We start from the raw sequence: 24,083 nt of genomic DNA, 5'->3' as shown, positions 1-24,083 counted from the left end.
GTTCAACCTGAGGATTCACACCAGAGACTTTCCATGCACTTCTCCACTAGTTGCTTACAATCAGGTTTTGTCGGTTTACAAATGCACATATTGCCAGTGTTTGTGGTGTTGACATTTGGTGGAATAAATTGTTTTGCAGTGATGTCCATGCAATAAAAACGATATTCACTCGTCCCGCTCCTGCTCAGCATTGCATATGGCAGAAAAACAGCCACACGTCACACCAGCACTTGCTTGACAACTGTCATCTGTCTGCTCTCCTATCATGCCAAGAGCTGAAATATGCAGTCAGTTTTTGTGGCCTGAACACAAGCTCTTATAAATAATTCGGCTTTTTTGGATTGGGAAAACATGTAGCGAACACAATAGAGAAGCCATACCAATTGTGCAAAATTCACATCATATCATGACTTATTAATGAAGGCATTGGTTCATAACCTGATCTCATTCTTTGAAAGCTATTTTATTTTTTCACGAGCATTGGCTCAAGTTGTGACATTGAGTGCCAGGGACATTTTCCTGAAGTTTTGAACTGACTGGAAGCTTTTCATCATCAAGTGATTGAAAGCACAGTAAAATGGTTCATTGCTCGAATATCTCAACCGTTTGGCCGCAGCTTGGGCCTTGTTTGAAAATACCGTTTACAGTCTACGTCACTCAGAAGATGACAGTTAAATTGAATTCAGATTTTCCTGCCAGCATGTTCTAAAACAGAACTGATTCGACACTCTAAAATAATTGACGTGAGAGCTAACGTTTAACAAGCTCTCAGGAAATATTGACTGCCTTTGCTTAACGTTTCAGTATTATGAGCTCATAAAGAAACCTCTTCTGTGATTGCAACTTGAGTGGAGGGATAAAAGCTCCCCTTGCAACATAGGGTGGCGCTCATAGTTACAAAGTGTACCTGAGTGGATATAGTCAATGAATTAAAAGCCTCAAGTTGCGCCATCATGATTTGCGGTATAACGTCATTTTAAATGTATTTATTTATTTATTTTAAGGATTTACTGTCGGCGGGTTAAGTTGTGGCTGCATGTCCTCTCATCCTATTGTCCTTTTTATGGTGTGAGGGACTGTAACTGCAGTTTTATAAGTCATGTCTTCGAATTTATTGTGATGAGGGTGATGAGTACTTCTCCCTGTAGCTGCTTTGGCAACTATTATTGGAAGTTGACATTTCAGGTGATATTGTGAAGTGGACTCCCAGATTCACGTATTTGCTGATTAAAAAAAAAAATTGTATTATTTGTTTATTTTTTTTCAGCTTTTTCTGAGAGGAAGACAACTACTGTTACTTACACACACACACACACAGACACACACACACACACACACACACACACACACACACACACACACAAACAAGAAGTAACATTAAAGCCAAAACATTTAATTCGCTCTAACCCAAACAGCCCCCAGCCAGGCTGGGAAAGTCCTCCTTCTTTTACTCATTTTCAATTGCTGCTGACAAACGGGTTGCATTCCCAATACCCAATGTGGAGCGTAGAAACACTGAAATATTTATTCAATTTCAACTGAACAAATCTTGGTTCATCCACAGCCTGCCGTATTGAAACTCTCTTTATACATTTTAACTCATTCCTTTTCATTATTTTTGCAATTCACTGACCTATGCTGAGGCGGCCCGGTAGTCTAGTGGTTAGCACGTCAGCTTCACAGTGAAGAGGTGCCTGGTTCGATTCCAGCTCCGGCCTCCCTGTGTGGAGTTTGCATGTTCTCCCCGGGCCTGCTTGGGTTTTCTCCGGGTGCTCCGGTTTCCTCCCACATTCCAAAAACATGCGTGGCAGGCTGATTGAACACTCTAAATCAGGGGTGTCCAAACTTTTTGCCAAGGGGGCCAGATTTTATGTGGTAAAATGTCGGGGGCCGACCTTGGCTGACATTCTTTACATTGAACAACAATATTGTTCAACAAATTTTAATAAGCCAGTCTGTTTCACATTTACATTTTTATTTTAATTTCAACAATCTTAAGAATTTATTTGCGATTGGCTGGCAACCGATTCAGGGTGTCCGCCGCCTACTGCCCGAAGACAGCTGGGATAGGCTCCAGCACCGCCCGCGACCCGAGTGAGGATCAAGCGGCTCGGAAGATGAATGAAATGAATGAATGAATGAATGAATAAGAATTTCTTTTGGTTCATTTGAAACAGGTATATCACATGCAACTGCTTATTCACTTGACTTTTTCTTAAACAGAAGTCTTAAACAGAAGAGTGCAAATTGATTGATTTGAAACGTAAAATGTATCACCATGACTTTTCAATAGTCACAAAACCTTTGACTCGAACAACAGGGAAATGAACAAGCAATACACATATCCACAACTGCAAGGATCATTTGAAATATGACGTATCAGTCAATATAAACACGGAGTGATGTCTTGTTAACTCGTGAGTGATGCCCTCTAGTGTCTAAATGCTATTACTCATTTAGTGAATGCTATTACTCATTTAGCCACTAGAGGGAAGCAGTACTCTATGAAACATCACTCACCAGTCTACGAGACCTCAGTCAATGCAACACGTGTTCCATCGCACCCAACCTGCGGGCCAGACGGCACTGATTTTATGACAGGGGCCGAGGGTTGGATGAAGTTCGACCGCGGGCCGGATTTGGCCCCCGGGCCGGACTTTGGACATGCCTGCTCTAAATTGTCCCTATGTGCGAGTGTGAGCGCTGACGGATGTTCGTCTCTGTGTGCCCTGCGATTGGCTGGCAACCGATTCAGGGTGTCCCCCGCCTACTGCCCGGAGACAGCTGGGATAGGTTCCAGCACCCCCCGCGACCCTAGTGAGGATCAAGCGGTTCGGAAGATGAATGAATGAATGATCTATGCTGATTTTTAAAGATTTGAAAAAAAACATGATTGAAATCAAATTATATTGATGAAAACCCTGGAAAATGAACGTCATGTTTCATTTTATTCTGAGTGCAAGCTCCACAACTAATTCAATTCATTTTTTTTCCAGTTATTAAAAATAAAAACGAAGAAATCACATGTACATAAGCATTCACAGCCTTTGCTTGTGAAGCTCAAAATGGAGTCAGTGGTATTTCTTTCAAATGAAGATATGTTGATAGCTTAATTGGAGTGCTAAGTTCATTTAATTGATGATGACATGATTTGGAGAGGCACACAACTGTTTATATGTGGTGCCACATTTGACATTGCATGTCTGAGCATACATCATGCATGAAGTCAAATGAATGAATTGTCTGTAGCCCTCAGAGACAGGATTGTCTGGAGGCACAGATTTTTTTTAGCTCCATTGAAAGCCCCAATCAGCACAGTGGCCTTCACTTTCCATCAGTATGATTGAAGTTTGGAGCGGAAGCAAGGAAGAAGGGCCTGAGTCAGGTATGCAACTTAAGAACCCAATGGCCACTCTCTGATTTCCAGGACCAATACTGCAGCAATCCAGTCCACCACCTGTGTGGTAGAGTGGCAAGACGGTAGCCCCTTCACAGTAAAAGGCACGTGCCAATGACACCTGAAGCGCTCTCAAATCACGAGAGAAAAATGAATGTGGTCTGATGAGACACAGGTTTTGGAGGAATTTAGCCGTTGCTCATCACTTGGTCACAATCATCCCAACCACATATGATGACAGTGGCAGCATCTGACTTTGTAGTTTTTCTTAGTAGTAGCAGTGGTATTTTTCGACACTACAACACAGTTGCAAATTTTCTTGTGAAAAACACACATTGTGTGTTTTCGGGGCTGAAACAGATTAATTGCATTTCCATTCATTTCAATGGGGAAATATGATTTGACAGACGTGTTCTAAAACATGGGCATGGTTGAAAAAAAAAGTCACAAATGTACTCAAGTGGAACACCAGTTCAGTAACACCTCTCTCACGAACGACAAATCTGTTACCGAGCAAAATTGTCAGACAAATATTGCCTGTGATCTCAAACCATATTTCAGTTCACGGACAGTCACATAATCCACACGAAATGCTTTGTTGTGCTTTCTCTTTCACAGCGTGAACCACCGTGCATCACATTTTTCAAATAGAGATACGATCCTTACGAATCTTTTTTTAAAATTTCAGGCTTTAAATTAGGCCCCAGTGTGGCTCCCAGGAACGTTCCACAAAGGTCATTTCAAGTCACTTTAATGAGACGTACATTACGCATTTTATTCGACAATCATTTTACATACAAAGCTCTCTTGCAGGTCAGATAATCATCTCATCTCTGAATGTTAAAAGTTCTTGTTAGATATGTAAAAAAACTAATAAAATGCATCATGGAACATGCAGCCATTTCTTATTGCTCGATGAGTGAATATGAGATGCCGGGAAAAGATGCACTGTGTGATTTTTACTTTAGCTCTTCGAGCCAGCCTGGCTTGTTTATGGTTGCTTATGAGCCCTCTTAACATCAGCAGATGTCAAATTGAAGTTTAAAGAATTATGGCTGAAAGAGCTGAGCCTTGGGGGATACACACATCGCTGGCCAGGAATTTGCTGCTTGGCATTGCCTCTACCAGAGATCACTGGTTTATGTTTAATTCAGCACTGATCTCATGTGCTTGTGGAATGTGAGTTAGAAGCAAAATACAGTACATGCTTTTCGTTTCCAGTATAGAGGTCAAGTCAAGGATTCCCAGTCCTGCAGTAGGTGATACAGGATTATAGAAATGTTTGCTTGTGCAACAATAGGATGAGCTTGTAAGCTAAGAGTGCCACTCGGTGATTGTGTAACATGTGAGTCAGACCTCCGAACAAATTAAATGTACCCTGGGTGCTGCTCATTGCTTGGATTCAGTGTTTGCAAGAGTATTTGTCTTTATCCTTTGAGCAAAACATCAGGTTTGTTCAAACTCAGAAAATATTTGCAAAGGTGCGTTTTTATGTTGTTGTTGTTGTTGTTTTTTTTGTCAACATCAGCTCAACCAAACCGAACAGCATTTTCAAAGCGCTCTATTTCTGGCACTGGTAGTTTAAATAATGGATGAAACATGAGAAGTGAATAATTTTCAAGTCTTCATTTTTTTGTTGCCATTTTCCCACTGGTTTGCTTTGAGGTAGTACTGTTTCTCTAATGCTGTCACCCTTCATTTCTTTATTCAACCTATCAGGGACAGCGGTTATGAGAGTGGACAGCTATACAGCTCTCTCTCTCTCTCCATCCATCCATCCATTTTCCGATCCGCTTATCCTCACAAGGGGAGCCTATCCCAGCCATCTTCAGGCAGTAGGCGGGTGACACCCTGAATTGGTCGCCTGCGAATCGCAGGGCACACAGAGACGAACAACCATTCGCGCACACACTCACACCTAGGGACAATTTAGAGTGTTCAATCCACCTGCCATGCATGTCTTAGGAATGTTGGAGGAAATTGGAATCGAACCCGGTACCTCTGCACTGTGAAGCCGACGTGCTAAACACTGGACTACCGGGCCGCCGCTCGGAACGTTGATATTCAGAAACATCAGATGAGACCAGTGACACCCATGTACATGTCCGCGAGCCTCAAATTCTGGCTGCCTGTGCCCTGAGCAAATTCATAAAAATCGAGCTCGACCAGATGTCCTTCAATTTAGATGTTCCAGCAGGCGTAACTTTAGACCTACCAAATTGTCTGGGTACACCCTCGTCGCAGGGCGGTTTGCGAAACTAGCATACCAAGCAAATCAGGATATGCCAGTATTTTTGCATGGACCATTTACAAAAATAGAGCCAAAGGTGGGTAAAATAGTCTTTCAAAATAAATTCATGGAATGGACAGTATATACAGGCAATCCTCATTAATTTGCCATATTTTTTTCTGTAAATGATAAAGTTTGCTGAAAAAAACACATATTCATACCCACATAGTTTTGTGCTCTTTCACGAATGACCTTAAATGTCGCCCACATGCCCTGCTCCTTTTAAGTCTTCTAAAGGCAATCAATCGAAACACTAAGGAAAAAAAACATCTTTTAAAAATCACATTGCCAACGAGAGTACCGTACGGTACATAATGTAACGAAACGCCGAGAGGGTAGCGCTAAGATAGTTATGATTGTGTGAGCACATGGTCAAGATGGAGTCTGTCTTGGCCGTGTGGAAAAGGAGCATCCCCTTGGATGGCAACATCATTTAGGAAAATCCGAAAACATTGTAGCAGCAGATCTTTGAGGAAAACACTATTCATTATTTAAGGGTATGGTGTAAGTCGAGCTTGGAAAGATATTGAAGTGTTTTGTGATGCAGCTTGTGGTTCATTTAAGGTTTTAACTATTAATCTAGCAAATGATTAAAAAAAACTCAGGGAGCTATCTACCCTTTTCAAAATGTTGCTATCTGCAACGGGTCTTGGTCCCTGACCCCCACGAATAGCAAGGGTTGATTGTAATTTATTTTGTAGTAAGCTTAAAAAAAGTGGGGGGAAAACACCTAGTTACATTTCCAACAGTTTAAATCCGTTAGAATCTTAACCAAGGACCTTAAGTATGTTTTACAAGTCAGTGAATCTAAGAATGATCACCACTGAAGGCATCCTGACAAACTTGAGTTTATGTAGCCATTGAGAAGCGGAGGTGCTCATCTGAAACAATTAATTGGTCTTCAATTTGCTCAGATACAGCTTAATGATGTACCCAGGAAGAGAGTCTACCACATCATGCACCAGCACTATGACAAAACTAGTAATAATAAGCAAAACAGTAGCTTACTGACTACTGCTCTACAAAGGCACAAAAGAGCACAATTTCCATAGATGACAACACATTTGGCCCTGGGCTTGGCTGGCAACCATTCTCACCTACAGTAAGATGAAACAGACTCCAACTCACCCGTGACCCTAATGAGGATAAGAGGGACCGGGTACAGAAAATGGATGTATGAAAGAACAAATTTAAATAAATTTGTGCTAAACAACCACAAGGCATGCTGGGATGCCGTTTACACAAAACTTCGCTTGAATAATATTCTGAGACCTGCAGTTGTGGCAATTTCAAGAACGTGTTTGTTAAAATACAATGTGCAAAAAAACCCCTGCAAAGGTTACGTTTTCGACAGACTACGGAGCTGACTAGTGATTCGAGTCCGCAGTGGAAATGACCCATCCTTTGAGAATCCCTTTGGAGTAAAGCACGTCATTAGATGATCATTAGTTTTGTGTGTATTACAGTGTAAAATAACCTGCAATCGAACCCCTTCCTTTTCTTGGAGTGCTCTTCTTTATTTTACATCTTGACAAGATTTCATCAGAGAGCTCTCCATGCCGTTATCAGCAACGAGGTAGACACAGTCAGTAAAGTTATGGGATTAGTGCTTATATGTACAATATATATATATATATATATATATATATAATTGGAGAGAGAGAGAGAGAGTGAAGGGCACCCAGTGGTCCAGTGGTTTAGCAGGTGCAGACGTACTGGGTTCAATTCCAGCTCCGGCCTCCCCGTGTGGAGTTTGCATGTTCTCCCCGGGCCCGTGTGGGTTTTCTCCGGTTTCCTCCCATATTCCAAAAACATGCATGGCAGGCTGATTGGACGCTCTAAATCGTCCCTACGTGTGAGTGTGGGCGTGGATGGTTGTTCGTCTCTGTGTGCCCTGCGATTGGCTGGCAACTGATTCAGGGTGTCCCCCGCCTCCTGCCCGAAGACGGCTGGGATAGGCTCCAGCACCCCCGTGACCCTAGTGGGGATCAAGCGGTTCGGAAAATGGATGGAAGGTTCTGAGCTTCTCTCTCCTCAAAACATTCCAGTTGTTCTCACGCCTCACACCATATTATGGAGCATCTCAATTGTCTTAAATGCACGTCGAGGTAAGAGTATTGAGCATCGAGGAGCTTCCACCGGCTATCTTGATTGAAGGGACATATTCCAAATATACACTACATGCACTAAGTGGAGGAGAGGGGGGGGCGCGCATGGGACAGATCAATGACATGTCAATGCCGTTAAGTCATCTTGAGCAGACGTCAAATGACGACATCGACTCATTACCCCAAAACATTTCTACCTCCTCTCGCCTTGCTCCTTTTTTTGTCAGTGTCCTCCCCCCCGCATAGAATTTTTGATGTGTGGTGCTGGCATGTAAACAGGGGAATGACGAAAGGTACGTGCAATTAGAAAAATAAGATGAGCCCACTGTATTTCATTCGTAAATATGAAAACAGCAGGCATCAGACCCTCTGAATAGTTGTAGAAATCAATTCATTGAACACCTTAATATTATTAATTAATTAATTATAATGTAGTAGTAGTAGTAGTTTTAGTAATAGTTGTATTATCCTTATAATACTTTTAAAACTATCCCACTGGCCAGTGCACAGCTAGAGACTTAGGTTTCAACTGTCAGGGGCAGGTATTGATACAGTACATAAGGTCCGAGGACATATAGAACGTCAGCGGTTCTCAACAGCTCAGTGTGTTTAATTGGGATACTTGCTTACGTTGTCTGGTGATACACCGGCCAAGAACTGATCACGCACTGATCGCTGTGTAGTCTCCACCACCACCACCACCACCACCGCCACAGAGACCCTTGAGAGATGTCAGTGGGACAAAATTAAATGCGAGGAGCTACTTTCATTGGCAGCGGATAAAGTCATCTCTGTTCATGCCAAAAACAATGCAATCCTCTTTTTTAAAAAAAAACACCAGCTTGTGTACGTCTGCCAAATTACCACATCTCCTGGTCTTACACATCTCAAATGCGTAACAAACAAAACCAAGCATCATAACATAAGTTGATCATTTGATATAAATCTTTTTTTAGCTCCTATTATGCAGTTGTACATGATTATTCACAAACGAATGTTGGAACTGGAATGATGAAATCCCCAATACCTCATGGCTCATGAATGTGATTACCAAATTAGTTGAGTGAGCAATTCAGACACATAGTTGCATGCTCTCAGTCTTTGAAATGTTAACACCACTCAACACTGCTAAAACAGTTTTTAGTATTTGAAACTATCTACTGTTAAATCATACTGTATACTTTTTAAATCTCTTGAGAATAAAATGAGATGCACATTCCCTAGGCTGTACCTCGGCAAGAGTTTGAGTGGCATTGAGTGGCACATAGTCAGACAGACAAGCTCAGAAAGTTAATCATAAAGCACTAGAAATTGGGAAGACAATGTGTGTTTATATGCATTTCCAAGATTGAATCACTATGTACAGGAAACAAAAAAAAATGGAAAACTACTAACTCCTCTAAAACCTGTGAGCACAGCCATACTACTTGCTCCTTTTGCAAATGTGTCATTTCCTAAAGCAAGAACCAACTGATCCTTTGTTTAGATTTTGGTCTCGAAAAGAGGCCACTATTCTTGGAAACAGGCTGCCACTCTTTACCTTCTTAATATAAATAGGGTAGGATGGCAGTGAAAGGCCGTTGAGCAGCTTAGTGTGTGTGGACAAAGCTCCCTGCTTGCTACTTGGGGTCCACATGCACGTACTGGATAAAGAAGGCGAAAGGTGTGCCTAAATTGCAATCCGCCTCCTTCAAAAACATTTTTAGCTGATAATAAAACAAAGTTTTTAATGCTGTTATGGATCGTTGGGTGTGTACACATCAACCTATCATAACTCCAGATGGGATTTGTGAGTTCAATTAAGAAATGAGAATTGAGACAAAATTGACATTCCTATTCGAATTTCTCCAATGTGGACTTTGGAGGCAATTGTGGGAGTTGAACCTGAATTACCAGTGTTTTCCTGTCGAGTAGTCCTGAAAGATGTTCTTTGCATATGTAATCGTTACCATGTATTTTTTGTCATTGTCATGATGTCGAAAGACAAATATTAAAAATTATGTTTCTTTGTGGATTTTGGATGGAGGAAAGGTGCACATTTCTTTCCATCCAAAACTGTTATACGTTTTAGAACACTAATTGTTTCAGATGAGGTAATTGCAACCACCTGGGAAGGGCCAATTGTTGCTTGGACCTGATTGGCCTGAAGCTCAAATGAACTCCCTTTAAAAGAGGAATGAGGAAGTCACTGCGGGGCGGACAACTTGGAGACCAGTGCTCCACACGGGCTGCTAAAAACTGGTCAACTATCACTCCTGAAAATAAAGACAACTGGAAAATCTCCTTCCTGAATCCTGGCTGACTTGCCTTTTAATTCTTATTCACCTGGCCTGTGTTTTGCCGCACAACAGTCATACTACAAATTGAATCCACAACTGGTGAACATGAACAGCCCAGTAAAAACAGAACATAAAAGGAAGTTAATAGCAGGTAGTTTTGTGTCGATGACCTCTGATGATGCCCTTTGTAAAATAAAATAATTGAAGCATACAGTTCTGGTTGGCCTGTGTTAAGTTATTTCTCTGGAGGAGCCTGTGGATTGATGAACTTTTTACAGGCCATATCAGGCAAGGTACAAAGCTCATTGGTTAACTTCTGAGCAGAGTCAACAGAGGGAATGCCCCTAAAAAGGCATCCCGAGTGCTGACCAATTTCGCTTTGTGGATCCATCCATCCATCTATCTATTGTCCTCTTAATTTGCTGTTTACCAACAATGTGAGGTCATTGAATTATGGCCATATTGGGAACTGAGGAAACTCTTTTTTGGGCATTACAAAGAAGATTCACCTCATTACCCCTGTCTACCATGTAGTGCTTTTAAGCTTTGGATTTACAGCCTGTCACTCGGCAAAGCCTTGAATTAGCTTAATAAGGAGAGCTAGACACATGACTTATACCTCACGTGGAGAGTGACAGCAAGCCAATACGGTAATGCTACAGTGTACTGTATAATTGGAATTGGGGTGTGGTCTGTTTATGTGCCATGCCTGATTGTATGGATTTTAAATACATTTGGGAAAGAGCCAAAAGAAAAGTCTGTGACCCAATCCTTGCTCTTTTGTTTATAATTTAATGTTGTATAGCTCTGATTTAAACTGATTCTGACTATAAACGCCGCCTCTTTGGATGGGTCACCTTACCATGGAGGGGGGGTTTAAGTGTACATTTTATCCTGAGAGCTAAATTTTCAGTGCTTTATGCCTCTGGTTGGGTCACCTAGGGGAAACAGGTTCTAGGTGAGGGACCAGCCATGGCATGGCTCAAAACTCCCGATGATGACTACCGTAATTTCCAGACTATAGAGTGCACCTGATTATAAGCTGCACCCACTACATTTTTAAAGGAAAAACTATTTTATACACACACAAGCGGCAACTGTCTTTAAGCCGCAGGTGACAATATTGTAACATGAGATATTTGCAAAGAAAGACAGTACACAGAAAGAGGTTTCAGTATTTAATGACATTTCCTTTTCTTTCCAATTATCACGGCAGCAGGATGTCTTATAGTCCGTATATTATGGTAACAACAATGGATTTTGTATTCCCTTCTCTGGACATGAGTTACCACAGTCCCCACCTCTACCTCTAGAACATGGCCTGTAGGTGGTGCATCAGCACTTGGTGCGTAAGCCTGAACCTGAAGAGACCTGGCATGGCAGAGCTCAACGTGGCAATATTGCCCTTTCTTTCAACTAACCAACGGTAGGTTTAATATGAACTTTGTGGTAACCAAACAAAGGGGACCTTGGTGGCCCGATCATGTTAGTTTTCTGGCACAGAAGAAACCTGACCTGAATTACAAGGTCGAGAGTTTCGGGCTATTTATAGTCGGGCTCTTGTCGAATCACAGCTTGGGTACTGGAACCAGTACGTTTGTTATTCTTTGTTTGACAAGGTCAGAGTATTGGGATCAGTTTCCCATTTACAGTGCCAATTTGGATGCAATTTAGGGATTGATGTCTCGCCCAGGACAACTTGCTCTACCAACTGACCCACATTTGCAGCTGTTAAGAGGTGTCAGACTTTCTGCCGCTCTGGAGTTGTCTCTGTTGACAGGTGACAAGCAAGTGTGACACCTCAGTTTACCTTTTACCGTTTACCAGATCATCACCAAGCTCTGCGGAAGCCTGACGTTGAACCTGTTCATTTGAATCAGGTGTGTTGCAACAAGGAGACTTGGAAAACATGCAGGACATCGGCCCTCCAGGACCTGAGTTTGACACCTATGGTGTAGACCCTTGGGAGCACCCACAACATGCTGGAAAGATTCTTTGTCTCTTGGCTAACCTGGCAATGCCTCCAGGAATGATTCCTTTGGAAGAGCTGGACAAAGTGGTGGGTCAGAGATAAGAGATAAGACTTCCTACTTTTCCGGCAACCTGAGCAGGAAGCGGCCAGGTCGAAGCGGAAGATGACGTACTGTGTAATTATGAGCCTTTTTTCATGTGAAGAATTTATTTCCATTTGGTTGTCTTAGAAAGCACCTCAACAGTGCTCTGGAAGCCAACGGTGGTTGTGAACACTCACTTCTGATCCCAAGGCCCACTGTTAGTAAAACTGAAATCCTGCTATACATAAAGAGGTAAATCATGGTGTTCTTAGCAAAATGTCTACCCTATTGGATATTGTGTTAAAAGTACATTTGACAAAATATAATACTGCTCCCAAGGTTACAGGGAGATATATAGATACCGGTAATATTAATAAAGAATATTAAATTGATACCTCTGGTGTGTCCTGTCAACACTGTTCTGCTTAGGCTTGTGGAAAAACCATCTATTAAGCCATTAACACATGTTTGCAACCATTGGCTCTGTCTGCACACTTAGACACAGTCCCTAAAGGTCTGTGGTATTCATGATCCAAATGGTTCCATTACTTTTTGGCAGTTATGGCTGGCAAAAGAACATGAGAATCACATTAAACTTGCCATACATCATTATCAAGTGCATGGTTGTGTTGGCTTGGTTGAGAATATTAAAGATTTACGGAGTATATGACAATGTGGAGAATAGGGAGCAGGATTTTAATACACAAAATGTAGCACGAAAAGGACGTCAGCTCACAAAATATGATTTGAAACATGTTCTTATAGTAAACATGCTCAAACTAGAACTTCTGCTGGACGTGCAGTTATGACACAATAAAAAGACCAGGGATGGGAACAAATTTGCAGAGCCTCTATAATGTAATAAGCAAATTTTGGAGCGTAACATTAGGTTGTCCAAAAAAGCAATGCAATTTAAGAGAGACCTGTGTTTAGCAAAAAGCAAAATACATCTCTCCACACAGCATGAAATCAATGGCACATGGAACGTTGCCGTTGTCATCTAGTAAATGTAAGGCACATATAACAATACTTGGGCTGCTCTTGTCCTGATTTTGCCGGGGGGTTTTCTATCTGAGGTGTGGGAAGAGTGAATTTGTCCCAATAATCGGGTCAGAAAATAACATTTTAAAAGATTAATTTTGTTTCACATTTATTACCAAAAATCTTCATGTGTACTGGGGAAAGCGGACTACTGTACTCTCTCGTCAGCCAATCAGAGAAGCGCCCGGACTGATGAACGAAGAAGCGGCACTTAAAAAAAACAAAATATGTCCGACCCAATGTCCTTATTTGTGTACCAGCCCTTGGGGCTACTTGTGTTGTGGCTACACTGTGATGAACATAAGAATTGGTTCCACAACAGACTCATTGTTTATGTTGCGAGGCTGCAGCACAATGATTCAGTGGCAAATGGGAATAGAAGTGTAAAAATAGATTTGGCTTTCTTTCCATGTGTTGAGTACTGACTTCCATTATGTTATTTGTGTTGTTTTGAATGAACGCTGTGACTTTTCCATTTAGTTGCGGGGACTAGCAGTGCTTGAATGCACATTTTCACAGGTCACTGTGCCTTGCCTTTGTTTTACAGAAATGCACTCTATACCCCCTCCTTCAGTGTAGTGATCCGAGTATACTGTATAATTCAGATGTCGGTAGCATTTATATGGCACACTATTTGCGTTTAGGAGGCTCAACTCTATGCAAGTTGCCATATATGTTTGAGTATGCGTGTGCGGCGGAATTTGTCGTTTATGTTCTACAGATTTACCACTTTTTTGACTTGAAAAGCTTTGGTCGTATTTAAAAATGTGCAAATGTGTTGTCCCCTAATAGGCTTCAACTACACATGATATATACAGTAGATAATAATGATTTGGACAGAGTATTTATCATTACACTGAACAACGAGCTAAAGTTGCCATGAGCAATAGCCTCCATTGTTTTGAAAAACCTTGGACACAATTTTTGAGTGTCTTTGCACTTTATAGTGTGGTGAGAATCCTTTAGCTTAACATAGTAAATACTCCCAGTCCACAATTTCTTATGCAGAACTGTAAAATAGGGAGTTGATACTGCAGTGATCACGCAAACAGTTTTGCCAGGACATTGAAACGATACAGGACTCCCATCCCAAGTCCGATGATAAAATATTTCATTCGGCAATGACCAAATGTCTGAAGATAATGTTTACATTATAAGGTGTAACTATTATTCCTGATTGGTCTATTTCTCAGTGCTGTTATTTTATTCGACATTTGTTGTATAGTAGAATAACACTGTTTGAAACTGATGAAAAAAAATCTATATAAAATATGTTTAATTACTCTATAATTATCTTTATTGTCAGTACCAGGGCTTTCAAACTGGCCATTTAAAAGCAATGGAAAAAAAAATGTTCGCTGGTCCACGAACAACATGTACTTGTCTCAACTCAAAAAAGGTAGCCACCACTTCTTTACATTATATCCATCCATCCAGTTTCTATACTCCTTGTCCTCATAATTGAATTGGTCAGCATCAATCTTTTTGACTTAGTAAAAGAGAAAAAAAGAAAAGGAGAAAATTTGAGCATAATTCGGAGTGTTGCTGAACATCATGGTCCTTCTACCGATAAAATGTGTGCCAACAACTACAGGATCCATTGTGTGCAATCACTCCCGCACGAATTGTGAACTGTTATGATAACCATTTTATTAGGATAGCCGCAGAGTGTTCCGTTAACCTCACAGTTAAAACAAAACATCACATTGCTTATTTCCCAGTTTTCTGTCAAAGCCTCAACAGTTAGGTGAAAGTATAGTCGGCGATACACCAACCCACCGATTGTCAGTCGATGCAGTTTGATGCATCAAAGCAACTGCAGGAGAGCACTTGAAGAAAGTGGGCTTCAAATAAGCCACTGAGATAGTGGCTGCCGAATCAGATTTCTCTCGCGTTGGATAATAGCATTCAGGTCCCTAGAGGCAAAAACAAGGATGTGTGATAAATTATGAAATTCTGGGAGAACTGCAATGGATGGCGGTGTCATGCAATAATTGCTACAGCTCAGTAGTAGATGTGGGATGTACACTGCAGGCACCTTCCTTAAAAAGCAAGTAAACCAAATTATTGTCATCAAATGTCATACTGATCGAAGCCTTGTTCATGTTATGGTTCAAACTCGGGTTGTACCGACCACTCACTTTACTTCCCCTAATGAGGTTTGGAGCATGTCGTTGACAAGCCACTTGAAGTCACAGATGAGCGGGCCATAAGAAATTATTCCATCACCTTAACGGATTGAAATTGTCTTCTGTTTCTGAATGCAAAGCTTTGTTCAATGAGTGAATAGGCAGTGCCGAGTTCAAAGATGGCACCTTTGAGTTGGCAGCCCGGTTACAACGGTTTTCCGTTTAGCTTTAATTGTACAAAAGAATCTCAAAGGGCTTCACACGCCCACAAGTGACAAAAATCAACATCACCAGATCTAAACCTCACATCCGGGAAAAAAGGATCACAGATAGTATGTTGTGCATTTGCATCACGTTTGTTTGTCAGTGGAAATGCATTTGACAAGAATAATCAGTGAGCGAAGATGCAAACCCTAATTAACTCCAGAGCCGCAGGCTAGCTAGTGCCGAACACAAACAATTTTAATAGTCTTTCGGGATGTTATTGGAGATTAATTTTCAGTTGGTGACTTTATCCAGGTAAACACGCCTGATTCTTTCAGCGTAATGCTACCGGTGAGAAGGAATCTCAACAGCAGTGATCAGCCGGGGCATCCATATCCCGCATTCCCCCCTAAAGCAAGAGGATTAGATGTAACACTTTGACCATTTCTCATTCTCTCCTTCTCTTCTCTCTCCTCGATGTGTTCTTGCAGCTTTGAGTGTGAGCTGATGAGGTGGTTGACTTCTTCTTCAGCACACAGAGAGGAGAGACTTTTTTCTGTCCACGGTAGGAATTTAAGGCTTGTGTTTGTGCACACATACAGTCAGGCTGACTACATATATATATTAGGGCTGTCAGTTTAGCACGTTTTTGTTGGCATTAATTTTGAATGAATTTTAACGGGATTAAATTTTTTCTCACGAGATTAACGCGGCACACGTCACAGCGGATGTTATGTTGCTCTATATTCTTCTTCACTACGGATTGCCAGCGAGAGCCTCCATTACAAGCTGTGTACAGAGATTGTACGTAGCGGAGAAGACACTGTTTCGGGAGAGAAATAGGAGACTAGGTTGATGAGCCTCCGATGAATAAAGAGCAGGCGTTCTGTTGAGTTCGACGTATGCCTCTGACGCGATTGTTACTTGTTTGGAACTATTTTGTCTGGAGGGTTACCGTGTTCCGTGTCCATATAAATAATGGGGGTGGAGCTTCTCTGTGTTTGTCTGACAGTGACGGTGAAGTTCAGCGGTGCAGTCGTAGCGACCATGCTGAAAATAAAACGTCTCCCGTGTCATCTAACCAAGTGTAGTCATCCGAAATTATGTCTACACAAAACCGTAGAGAGACTTGCGCGCAAGAAGGACCAACAGAATCAACATAGCCTAACTGCTGTGTTCAAAGCAAATTTGAGAAAAAGAAAGTATGCAACCATGCCTTAAATCCACTATAGGCTGAGTACTAGTTTACCTTAGATGTGCACTTTATAATGTTATATCGCACTGTTTTGAGTCCATAAAAAGAGCTGTTAAAGCCAGCTGTTGTGTGAAAAAGTTTTTTTTCACTGTTGTTGATGGACAGTAATATTGTGTGAGAGATTATGTACGAATAACTGCTCCAAGTGAAAAATGTTCATATAAAATTCCATCCATCCATCCATTTTCTGGACCGCTTAATCCTCACTAGGGTCGCGGGGGGTGCTGGAGCCTATCCCAGCCGTCTTCGGGCAGTAGGCGGGGGACACCCTGAATCGGTTGCCAGCCAATCGCAGGGCACACAGAGACGAACAACCATTCACACTCACACTCACACCTAGGGACAATTTAGAGTGTTCAATCAGCCTGCCATGCATGTTTTTGGAATGTGGGAGGAAACCGGAGCACCCGGAGAAAACCCACGCAGGCCCGGGGAGAACATGCAAACTCCACACAGGGAGGCCGGAGCTGGAATCGAACCCGGTACCTCTGCACTGTGAAGCCGACGTGCTAACCACTGGACTACCGGGCCGCCCTCATATAAAATAAAAAATTGAAATTGTTATTTCAGTAAATATTTGCATTTTGCACATTGAAAACTGATTCGTGATTCGATGTTGATGAGAGCATTAAAATATAAAAGGAAATTCAGAAATGATAAAAAATGTGAGTAATCAAGATTAATTTTTAGTTCATTTGAGTTAATTATGACAGTTGTGTTTTTAATTAGATTAAATATTTTAATCGTTTGACAGCTCTAATATACATACTGTATATACACACACACTGCATACACAGTATCTTCAAGATTATGTTCATATCCTCAAATCTTCCAACATTTGATAGAAACGAATATCATTTTGGTGAAAAAATGGAAGAAAACGTTAAACCACATACCTACTCTTTGACACATCACTTTGATTGCAGTTGTACTTTTTTTCGTGTACTTGTGCATAAAAAGTCAATTTTTTTGTGTTGCCGGAGCACCTCTTAAGGTAAATCCAAGCACCCCCAAAATATGAGATCTTAAGATGTTATTATATTAATTGTATGTCCCTTTTAAACAAGCAGCAGAAAGAGTTTAAATCAATCACGTTCGGCTTAGCTTGAGATGAGCACAGGACCCATAGGCAGAGACAATGAACTCAGAACTGGTTTATTGTCAGGAATCGGGACAGGACGAGGAAACAGGAACCAAAGGTGGTCAGAGGAACTACGTCGAGGAGTACAGCTGGGCTTGAACGTAACAGCTCTGCAGCATCGAGTACGGCAGGGAAGGTAGCTAACGAACTGGCAACGGGTGGCTTTTTAGACTGACCTTTATGCTGCAAGGGGTGAATGTGGCTGTAAAATGTAAAACGCAAAAGTAAAAGCCCCACGGCGACTGAATGCCCCATACCAGATGTGCTCTGGCACCAAAACTGTCAGCAGCCCTAAACCTGTGATCATAGAATCACTTCTGTACTTTTGTATTTTTTTCCACCTCTGTTTTCATTGAATGGATGCAGAGTACATATAAAACAAATGCCTACTTTTCTTTTTTTTTTTTACTCCTGTGAACTCTCCACCGTAGGAGGAGCCCAGATTTTAATTGCTTCCCCATAGATTGCAGCCTCGCAGAGAAATTAGGTTAATTGCAAAAGAAGTGAGAGCCGATTGTGACCTTCACTGAGTACTGCCAATTATACTTGTAGCACCACACAGCCCTGGTAAGGAAAATTGCAATAGCCTGACTAACGATTGAAATTATATAATTTTGTAATGCAGTTTAGAATAGTGAGGGTTATGACGGACTGCACCATTATGAAAATGGTTTCTTGACAGGACTATTTACAAGGAAACTTTGCATTCTGCCTACTTCATTTTGAAGGGCTTTAGCTGAATAGATAAATGTGTTCTGACTTCTTTGCTGGGTCTGTTTGGACATTAGGAATGTGCCTGTGGCACTGGGAATCAAATGAGTATCATTGCTACAAGTTTCACAGTACGAGCAAATTGCCATGAGATGATTCGGCAGATGGAAAACCATTTGAGAAAACTGCGGTCAGGCTTTGACAGCTTTACTTTTGCACTGCGATAACCGCAACATAATTGGCTAATATGAAATCGCAAATTGCAAGACTGTTAATTGGTCTGATGGGAATGTGTGATCACACTGGCCAATCTGTGCAGTGGCAAATCTTGGGGCGTTCAACACATTTGTGCTGAATTGTTGGCATTCCGGCTATTCCAGCTCATGCATTTGGAGTTCATTTTTAGCACTGCAAAAAAGTATACTTTGTATTCATGAGGCAACATACAGTATTTCATTTAGTATGAATTTTATCAGGCCGGTCCGGTAGGTGGCTTGTTAGCGCATCGGCCTCGCAGTGCGGAGGTGCGGGGTTTGATTCTGGCTCCGACCAACCTGTCTGGGGTTTGTGTGTTCTCCCCGTGCCTGCGTGGGTTTTCTCTGGGTACTCCGGTTGCCTCCGACATTGCAAAAACATGCGTGGCAGGTTAATGGAACACTCTAAATTGTCCCTAGGTGAGAGTGTGGGTGCGGATGGTTGTTCATCTCTGTTTGCCCTGCGATTGGCTGGCAACCAGTTCAGGGTGTCCCACCCCTACTGCCAGAAGACAGCTGGGATAGACTCCAGCACCCCCCGTGACCCTTGTGAGGATAGGGAACGTGATATCCAAGTTGGATGGCTTGTTTAGTGCAATCATTTTATTTACCGTATTTTCCGGATTGTAAATACGTTTTTTTTCATAATTTGGAGCGATTTATGCTTTTTTTCATATTCTGCAGTGACTTATATGTGAAATTATTAACATTATTATTACATTTCAAATGGTATTTTTATATTAACTGCAAGACGGCGCTCTCTGCCTCTGCTGATAAGTCGACGATGAGTCTAACGATAGCGACGTAGAAGTGGAAGTGAGTTGACGGAGTTGATTTCATAGATTTCATTGGATTTAGGGATTTGGAGTGACACTGATGGTTTGGTCAATTTGTTAGCATCTTCTTTATGCTATGGTTATCTGACTCACTCTTTTAATATCTTATGTGAACATACCAGGCTGGTTCTCAGTTCATCGTTTTTGCGTCATATAACGTTAGCATATTGTACGCTTATTCAGCCTGTTGTTCGCTATTTTTATTTTTATTTGCCTTTCAAGATGACATGTCTGTTTTTGGCGACTTAGATATGTTTTTGTTCTTCTTTATTTTGCATTTCATGGCTGGTGTCATTTTCGACAACAAAAACAAACGTGACTTCTAACGTGAATGCAAAGCGTCCATGATAGGTCACGCATGCGCACAAAGCACAAAAAGAAACAATGTCATGTGGCATGCTTTATGGAAGTAAATATGGTCCCGAGCATAGGGGCTCTTTTTTTTTTTTTTTTTTTTGGTGACCAGTTCAGGATTTACACTCGCCTCGCCCAAAGTTAGCTGGGATAGACAACACATCATCAACCTTGTGAGGATTGAGAAGTGTTCGAGAGACCGAATGGAATAATGGACGGTATAACATCGAGAAGAAGATAAAGTCTTCTAATTACCGGTACTCCTGAGAGCAAAAGGCCTTGCTTCCCATACTGCTACTGTATAATCATCCAAGTAAATCCAAACCCTGACAGGGTGTAATATCCACGTGTGAAAGCCTTCGTGCGCAGAAACATGTTGTTCATGTTTATTGTTGTCAAGATGATACAGTTATGGTAGTTCACACACGTCTTCTGTTGTTGGAACAAATTTTCAACCTACCTTTAAACATCTCATGCATTTTTGTCTCTTGGATGATATAAAGACAAGCACAAGCTCCGTCAATAGTCTTTATGATTAGAGCAGAAGAAAATGGGTCTTTGGGGACCAGCTGACTGGAGGTGTATGTGGGCGCTGTGTTTAGCTGACATGTTTTATTATCACTTTGGTTTGCCAGCAACAGCCTGAAGGGAGTAAACTCTCATATTAACACACTTGATATGCTCAACTAAAACATCATCTCTCACAACAGGTCTTCGCAACACATAGCCATCATTCACGATGCAAAATGTTAAATTGATAAGATCTTCACACGTCACGTCATAACATATTGAGCGAGTAAAGTGGAGCTCTCAGAGCTCTCGGTGGACTGCATGTCCTACATTGTAACATTGGGCTGATGAGTTTTTTTGGTCATCTCAATCTTCTGCTGTGCTGGGCTTTGAAGACAAGCGATCTATTAAAAATGTGAAAACCATACCAGTGCTTGACAAATTACCCAAAGACATCCATCAAGTCAGTCGCACTCAATCAAAGTTGACAGTCAAACCAAATCAGACGTCTGCTACAGTTTTGCAGATGATGGAAAAAGTACCGGATCAAACCGTCTCAGGGAATCTTAGGTGCTGCATTTTTGTGCCTCATCTTAGTGAGCTTTGATCAGAAAATGTCTGGCTGCTAAAATTTATGAATGCCTCCCTCAATCTCTATTTATGAACATGTCCCAAAACTGTCACGGCGACAGATGGAACAGTAGAAGTCCTGGGGATAAAAGTTCAACTGCAGTTAAATTTCATTCCTCGAATCATCAAGGATATTTTGCTAGTCCAGGTGGTCCTGGGAAAAAAGTGCGAATCATCAGTGAACTATTTCAATTTGTCCCGTTTTTCTTCCCGCCTCACATGATGCTGAATGTCAGCACTTTCATCGAAGGTGTTGTTTCTCATTTTTGCGTCAATTGCCGAGACAGTTGGCCCTGTTATATTCCTCGTGTGATAGCCAGAATTATTTCTGTCCCAGCCTACAAATGAAGGGGCATATGTGTTGTTTGTTTGTTTGTTTGTTTGGGGGGGGGGGGTTGGCCAATCAACAAGAGTTGTATTAAATGTTGTTCTTAGCTAACCACCAGTATTTATCTGTGAGGAAACAATTGATGTCAGTTTGAGTCCAGTCCAATTGATGTATTGTGAATAAGCTTTTGAGCTTAATGGGTGCAAATACGTAAAATGAAGTCCCCCCCCCCCCCCCCCCGCGCCCCCTCCCCCATTTAGTTCTTAATTTTATAGCTATACGGGGCAGCCCGGTGGTCCAGTAGTTAGCGCCTAGACCTCACAGAGGTGCAGAGGTACCGGGTTCAATTCCAGCTCCGGCCTCCCTGTGTGGAGTTTGCATGTTCTCCCCGGGCCTATGTGGGTTTTCTCCAGGTACTTCGCTTTCCTCCCACAATCCAAAAACATGCATGGCAGGCTGATTGAATACTCCAAATTGCCCATCAGAGTGAGTGTGAGCTTGAATGATTGATTGTCTCTGTGTCCACTGCGATTAGCTGGCAACCGGTTCAGGGTGTGCCCCGCCTACTGCCCGAGGACAGCTGGGATAGGCTCCAGCACCCCCCGCAACCCGAGTGAGGATAAAGAGGATGGGAAAATGGATGGATATATATATAAGTCACAGCTTTGTTCAAACATGCCATTCAAAAGCCAACTTTTACCCATAACACTGTTGACTTTTTGTGTTAGTCCTGTAGTATGTAATGTAAGTGTCGAAATAAGCAGCTTGTGAGTCAAAATGTGTATGTTACGGATGAAACATGTTGAAACAAAAGCTATATCAATGAATTGGTGTTCATGTAGCAAAACGCAGAGCTGCCATATGCTATAGAAATCACTGAGGGCTAGCTCATTATGCCCGTACCATCTCGTGATTGTACCAAATATTAAAAAATGAAAAATAAATAAGGAAGAGTGCTGCTACTAAGAGCTTTTGTCAAACAGCCTTAACCGGGGGTCTCAAAGCCAATTAACGTAAAGCAGGGGTGCCCAAACCTTTTGGACCAAAGATCTACTTTTCGATCAACTAACCTCACAGGATCTATCCTTACCGACACACACACACGCGCGCGCACACACATACGCATGCATATACGTACACGCACACGTACACGCACACGCCATGATGATAAACAGCCTGAAACTGAGGCAAGCGATGCACTTTTGCAGTCTGTTAACTATCGTAGCTCACACGTACCGTTTTAAAGTGCTTCCCTGGGCCCTCATAGGTTACTATTTTTTGCCCGTGCCCTCGGTGAATTGTACACGAAGCAAACTCTGAATGAGAATAATGTCGATAAAAGATAGAGCTCAACAGCTCTGATCACAAGCTGCAATTGCAGACTGCTGAGCGCAAACAACTTCCGGTGATGTCATCATATTTTATTTTTTTAATATTTATTTTTGTGATAAGGAGACTGATAGGATGATTATGGTGCAGCGTACATTAACAACACAAAAGATATATTACTAACATGTACAAAGACACACAAATGGTTGTTTGTTTGTTTTTCCCCTCGACACTCTTCAGATCTACTTGGGACCTGTTTTAGATCTACCGGTAGATCAGGATCAATGTAATGGGCACCCCTGACGTAAAGGATGCTGATGATGGAGTCTGGATATGTCTGGGGCGCACCAAGTATTCCACAGAAAAGGGGTTCAAGTCATTAAAAAAGTACAACAAATCTAATATTTTCAGTCTGTATTAATAACAGTTCAGAATATTTTATTCAGAATTAATGATTCTACAAAACAGGATTTGTGATTAGTGACCTGCTTCTCTCTCCCCTCTCCGTGGTATTTTTCATACTCCTTAGAATGTCAAGTTGAATAATAAGAAATGACGCCCTGCCCCCCCCCCCCCCCAAAAAAAAAAACAACAACAACAAAAAACATGCCGATTCCTAATTTTCTTGAAATCGGCTTTTCGCGGCAGCAACACTTCTCTTCACGGAAGGTTTTGAAAAGTCATAACTGTGATTGGGTGACGGGATATTGGTGTTACTTCAAAATGTCATTTCACCGAAAGCTTTCATTAGCATGTGCTATGCTAGCACACAATGCAGGCAGGCAAATGGCCCGCGCGCTGCATGTTTGAGATCTCTGCCATAAACTTTGACGAGCCACTAAGTAAATGTTAAATCCATGCATTCAACAAATTCGTTGATCTTAACGACATGCATCAATCATCTGTGGGCTCACTTTTTAACGCTGCGTATGCACAAAATGGGGTCAGAAAAATGCATACACAAGTTCCGGCGCAGTGTTTTGACTTATGGGGGAAAAAAAGAGTTGACAGGAAAAAGTGCTTTCGGGTACTGCGGCCGGACTCATCAATCCTGCGTATGCACAAAACATGGCTTGAAATTTGTGTACCCAATATCCTGTATGTGATCCCCCCTAAAAAAATTATAGTACAAACATTTTGGGGGAGGAAGGAAATTTACACACATCCAGTTTCACTCAATATCAAATGTCAATCATGCAGATTATGCATACAGGTATATAGATTTTTTATTTT

The 24,083-nt window shown here is 41.6% G+C and overlaps 2 protein-coding genes and 1 long non-coding RNA gene across 5 annotated transcripts in view; 1 reads left to right on the top strand and 2 right to left on the bottom strand.

The window, feature by feature from the left end:
• LOC127614413 (leucine-rich repeat and fibronectin type-III domain-containing protein 2) overlaps nucleotides 1–24,083 on the top strand; it is a 133,467-nt gene that overhangs the window by 27,756 nt on the left and 81,628 nt on the right. Inside the window, exon 2 of one of the 3 annotated variants that reach the window (XM_052085715.1) lies at nucleotides 15,994–16,067. The exons of 1 other annotated variant lie outside the window; for it this stretch is intronic. The gene's annotated coding sequence lies outside the window, so the exon portion shown is untranslated. Of the gene's footprint in view, nucleotides 1–15,993; nucleotides 16,068–17,805; nucleotides 18,035–24,083 lie in introns of those variants that run through there. One more of the 3 variants, XM_052085716.1, reaches the window with a different exon arrangement.
• LOC127614564 (uncharacterized) overlaps nucleotides 1–24,083 on the bottom strand; it is a 149,724-nt gene that overhangs the window by 49,339 nt on the left and 76,302 nt on the right. The window lies entirely within an intron of this gene.
• The window catches only part of LOC127614503 (uncharacterized), an 85,951-nt gene that overhangs the window by 5,209 nt on the left and 56,659 nt on the right, over nucleotides 1–24,083 (bottom strand). The gene's annotated exons all lie outside the window — the stretch shown is intronic.

Source organism: Hippocampus zosterae, chromosome 14 (genome assembly GCF_025434085.1).
Source record: "Hippocampus zosterae strain Florida chromosome 14, ASM2543408v3, whole genome shotgun sequence".
NCBI classification, from domain to species: Eukaryota; Metazoa; Chordata; class Actinopteri; order Syngnathiformes; family Syngnathidae; genus Hippocampus; species Hippocampus zosterae.
Note: the sequence above shows the minus strand (reverse complement) of the source record. Positions and strands in the feature narration are given on the sequence as shown.